This window comes from Schistocerca gregaria, unplaced genomic scaffold (assembly GCF_023897955.1).
Source record: "Schistocerca gregaria isolate iqSchGreg1 unplaced genomic scaffold, iqSchGreg1.2 ptg000649l, whole genome shotgun sequence".
Taxonomy (NCBI): domain Eukaryota; kingdom Metazoa; phylum Arthropoda; class Insecta; order Orthoptera; family Acrididae; genus Schistocerca; species Schistocerca gregaria.
Genome location: NW_026062034.1, coordinates 680,001 through 685,000, shown reverse-complemented (window position 1 = coordinate 685,000; position 5,000 = coordinate 680,001). Strand labels below are relative to the sequence as shown.

At 56.2% G+C, this 5,000-nt stretch overlaps 3 non-coding genes across 3 annotated transcripts in view; all 3 read right to left on the bottom strand.

Annotated features, from left to right (window-relative positions):
• The window catches only part of LOC126317912 (large subunit ribosomal RNA), a 4,222-nt gene extending 3,925 nt beyond the window's left edge, over positions 1-297 (bottom strand). Inside the window, exon 1 of the ribosomal RNA XR_007557018.1 lies at positions 1-297. This exon is cut by the window's left edge and continues 3,925 nt beyond it. This is a non-coding gene — a ribosomal RNA (large subunit ribosomal RNA).
• Positions 298-485: 188 nt separating this feature from the next.
• LOC126317820 (5.8S ribosomal RNA) lies at positions 486-640 on the bottom strand. The gene has a single exon (XR_007556935.1). It is a non-coding gene; the product is annotated as a 5.8S ribosomal RNA (ribosomal RNA).
• Positions 641-1,009: 369 nt separating this feature from the next.
• LOC126317864 (small subunit ribosomal RNA) lies at positions 1,010-2,902 on the bottom strand. Its single transcript, XR_007556975.1, has one exon. It is a non-coding gene; the product is annotated as a small subunit ribosomal RNA (ribosomal RNA).
• Between the last annotated feature and the right edge of the window lie 2,098 nt (positions 2,903-5,000).

The following is a 5,000-nucleotide window of genomic DNA, read 5'->3' as shown; positions in this document are numbered from 1 at the left end:
ACTCTCAAGCAACCCGACTCGAAGGAGAGGTCCCGCCGACGCTCGCACCGGCCGCTACGGGCCTGGCACCCTCTACGGGCCGTGGCCTCATTCAAGTTGGACTTGGGCTCGGCGCGAGGCGTCGGGGTAGTGGACCCTCCCAAACACCACATGCCACGACAGGCGGCAGCCTGCGGGGTTCGGTGCTGGACTCTTCCCTGTTCGCTCGCCGCTACTGGGGGAATCCTTGTTAGTTTCTTTTCCTCCGCTTAGTAATATGCTTAAATTCAGCGGGTAGTCTCGCCTGCTCTGAGGTCGTTGTACGAGGTGTCGCACGCCACACCGCCAGCCGGCTGTGCACGCTACCGAGAAAGTACCGGTATGCGAACCGCCAGGCGACGGGCGCGCATCGCACGTTTAAGGAGACGCGGCCGGCCACACAGGCGACCACGACACTCCCACGTCTCCGAAGCGGGACAAACGCCGCGCGCTTCAGTATACGTAGCCGACCCTCAGCCAGACGTGGCCCGGGAACGGAATCCAGGGACCGCAATGTGCGTTCGAAACGTCGATGTTCATGTGTCCTGCAGTTCACATGTCGACGCGCAATTTGCTGCGTTCTTCATCGACCCACGAGCCGAGTGATCCACCGTCCTGGGTGATCTTTTCCTTTTCAGTCTCCCACTGTCTCTTTCAAGACAGTAGCATTTGCGGGACTGAGGCGTCTGACGGCCCCTGTTCCACTATTTTTTTTTTGTGTCCAACGGCCTCACAGCCGATGGGCGTCGTACGGCTCCACACCGGAGCGGACAGGCACTCGGGCGAACGTCATTCAAAACCGGCGCCAGGCGCCAGGTACCGCAGGCCAGCCGCTCCAGAGCTTCAGCGCTCGTACCACACAACAACAACACTTCCGCTAGTTTTGAGAGGCACGCGTGGTTCCGCACGCGGCGCACGGCCACTGCCGTACAGGTAGCGTGTTGCGCGACACGACACGACACGCACATCGAAAGACATGCAGTCTAGTCGGTAATGATCCTTCCGCAGGTTCACCTACGGAAACCTTGTTACGACTTTTACTTCCTCTAAATGATCAAGTTTGGTCATCTTTCCGGTAGCATCGGCAACGACAGAGTCGATGCCGCGTACCAGTCCGAAGACCTCACTAAATCATTCAATCGGTAGTAGCGACGGGCGGTGTGTACAAAGGGCAGGGACGTAATCAACGCGAGCTTATGACTCGCGCTTACTGGGAATTCCTCGTTCATGGGGAACAATTGCAAGCCCCAATCCCTAGCACGAAGGAGGTTCAGCGGGTTACCCCGACCTTTCGGCCTAGGAAGACACGCTGATTCCTTCAGTGTAGCGCGCGTGCGGCCCAGAACATCTAAGGGCATCACAGACCTGTTATTGCTCAATCTCGTGCGGCTAGAAGCCGCCTGTCCCTCTAAGAAGAAAAGTAATCGCTGACAGCACGAAGGATGTCACGCGACTAGTTAGCAGGCTAGAGTCTCGTTCGTTATCGGAATTAACCAGACAAATCGCTCCACCAACTAAGAACGGCCATGCACCACCACCCACCGAATCAAGAAAGAGCTATCAATCTGTCAATCCTTCCGGTGTCCGGGCCTGGTGAGGTTTCCCGTGTTGAGTCAAATTAAGCCGCAGGCTCCACTCCTGGTGGTGCCCTTCCGTCAATTCCTTTAAGTTTCAGCTTTGCAACCATACTTCCCCCGGAACCCAAAAGCTTTGGTTTCCCGGAGGCTGCCCGCCGAGTCATCGGAGGAACTGCGGCGGATCGCTGGCTGGCATCGTTTATGGTTAGAACTAGGGCGGTATCTGATCGCCTTCGAACCTCTAACTTTCGTTCTTGATTAATGAAAACATACTTGGCAAATGCTTTCGCTTCTGTTCGTCTTGCGACGATCCAAGAATTTCACCTCTAACGTCGCAATACGAATGCCCCCGCCTGTCCCTATTAATCATTACCTCGGGTTCCGAAAACCAACAAAATAGAACCGAGGTCCTATTCCATTATTCCATGCACACAGTATTCAGGCGGGCTTGCCTGCTTTAAGCACTCTAATTTGTTCAAAGTAAACGTGCCGGCCCACCGAGACACTCAACAAAGAGCACCCTGGTAGGATTTAAACGGGGTCCGCCTCGGGACGCGAAAGCACCCCTTCGGCTCGCCCCACCGGCAGGACGTCCCACGATACATGCCAGTTAAACACCGACGGGCGGTGAACCAACAGCGTGGGACACAAATCCAACTACGAGCTTTTTAACCGCAACAACTTTAATATACGCTATTGGAGCTGGAATTACCGCGGCTGCTGGCACCAGACTTGCCCTCCAATAGATACTCGTTAAAGGATTTAAAGTGTACTCATTCCGATTACGGGGCCTCGGATGAGTCCCGTATCGTTATTTTTCGTCACTACCTCCCCGTGCCGGGAGTGGGTAATTTGCGCGCCTGCTGCCTTCCTTGGATGTGGTAGCCGTTTCTCAGGCTCCCTCTCCGGAATCGAACCCTGATTCCCCGTTACCCGTTACAACCATGGTAGGCGCAGAACCTACCATCGACAGTTGATAAGGCAGACATTTGAAAGATGCGTCGCCGGTACGAGGACCGTGCGATCAGCCCAAAGTTATTCAGAGTCACCAAGGCAAACGGACCAGACAAGCCAATCCGATTGGTTTTGATCTAATAAAAGCGTCCCTTCCATCTCTGGTCGGGACTCTGTTTGCATGTATTAGCTCTAGAATTACCACAGTTATCCAAGTAACGTGGGTACGATCTAAGGAACCATAACTGATTTAATGAGCCATTCGCGGTTTCACCTTAATGCGGCTTGTACTGAGACATGCATGGCTTAATCTTTGAGACAAGCATATGACTACTGGCAGGATCAACCAGGGAGCTGCGTCAACTAGAGCTGAGCAGCCGGCCGCCCGGGAGTGTGTCCCGGGGGCCCGCGCGAACACGCAAGCGTCCGCTCAATTATTCTGCAAACAGGAGGAGGCCGAGCTCCCCTGCACGATACACCTCGAAACCCTCTCAGGTCCCGGCGGCGCGCAGCGCCGTCCTAGGTACTTGGTCGGTTTCGAGAGAGGCGCAATCGCCCGGAGTTAGGCGAGTAGACGGTTTTAGTGCGAACACCCTTGCTCCCAACTGAGCTTGCCGCTGCCGACAGAGGCCCGGGAGCGTGCTGTCGTGGCATTGCCGGCGGGAGACAACACGCGCCACCTATGGTGACCGGCAGCTCCAACGCCAGCGCCACACAAGGGCAAAGCCCCACTTGGGTGCAGAAGCGAACTCTCCCAGCACAGCGCACGCGCCAACACGTCCGCACAACTGCGATACAAACCACCTGCGAGAACCGCTGGGGCGACCGAGCAGCAGACGGCGTCGCGGCGCCGAGTGCCAGGCGGCGGCGCATCCTCAACGCACACAGTCCTCAATCAGACCAGCACACTGCAGATGTCCACCGCGCTTCGCACCGGGCTCGGCTGAACCAACTTTGGCCGCCAGGCGCCGCGTGCAGGGTGCGCCGCAGCGTAGCTGCGCCGCCTGCCGAGCCCGTCGGCTGGCGCTCCTGCCACTCGGCGCCCCCCACCAGCCGCCTGTTGCGCGTGCGCCCACGCAGCGCGCGGCCAACACGCCGGGCGGCCCCCCTTCACCGGCCGGGAACAGTCCCACCAAGCCACCGCCGCGTATCGCTTCATACCCACATGGGCCTAGTCACGTGTGTGGATGTGGCGGGTACCGCTGAAACAACCGGTTAATAGCTGTACCGATCGTCGCCATCACAGATTCACCTCCAGCGTGAACAACCGCTCAACAACGGATTTCCAGTTCATTTGCGTATCTTGGGCAGTAAACGTAGATGTCCACCTACATTTGCGAATTCAACAATTCTTGCATGCCAGGATGTCATGTGTCACGACACGCTACATCAGACCACATACACACTGCGACATGTGCAGAAGAGAACACGTGGAAGGTGGCCCGCGCACGTATGCGATGTCCCTTCCGCGATCCACTGTCAACCGGCATCTGCGGCATGTCCCAGATATGGAACGCGGTCCACCAGGGTAGCACTTTGTGTGAGGCAATACGACAAAGTCGGAATACACGCGTCACTACATCACACGGCTCACGCTGACCTGACCTGACTCACCGCACCACCACCCCCAGCGACCCAGGGTGACATACAATGCGTTCGTACGTTCCTCCCACACGCCTCTACGGCGTACCACAGTGCAACCTAGCTGTTATTGGGAGACGAGACAAGTAGCATCGAGCACAACATATGGAAATTGAGATTCGACACCGTTGGGCACAGCCAGCGTACGGTCACACGTATCACACTACTTCACTCTGTACGTAACTACCGATGATCGGTACAGCGTGTGGGTTACGCGTACGACATCAGCGGACAATGGACACAGACCATACCACGACGTACACTGAGGGCGTCGACATCTGAACGCAACTGAACAGCTGCGAGGCTCATTTAACACTCAAACGCCAGACCGACCAGCTTGAGAGGACGGAGACACAAAGAGAGGGGCAGAGGGGGGGGGGGGGGGGCGATATAGTCCTATTGCAGTACAATTGACAGTGGATAGCGGGAATATGTGGAAAGTAAGCAACACTCGCAAGACATCTACATGAGGATAACAACGACACCAGAGATTCCGAGCAGTGAACTATGTTAGGCAAAGGGACAACGTGGGTTAGGTTAAGGGACAACGTGGGTTAGGTTAAGGGACAACGTGGGTTAGGTTAAGGGACAACGTGGGTTAGGTTAAGGGACAACGTGGGTTAGGTTAAGGGACAACGTGGGTTAGGTTAAGGGACAACGTGGGTTAGGTTAAGGGACAACGTGGGTTAGGTTAAGGGACAACGTGGGTTAGGTTAAGGGACAACGTGGGTTAGGTTAAGGGACAACGTGGGTTAGGTTAAGGGACAACGTGGGTTAGGTTAAGGGACAACGTGGGTTAGGTTAAGGGAC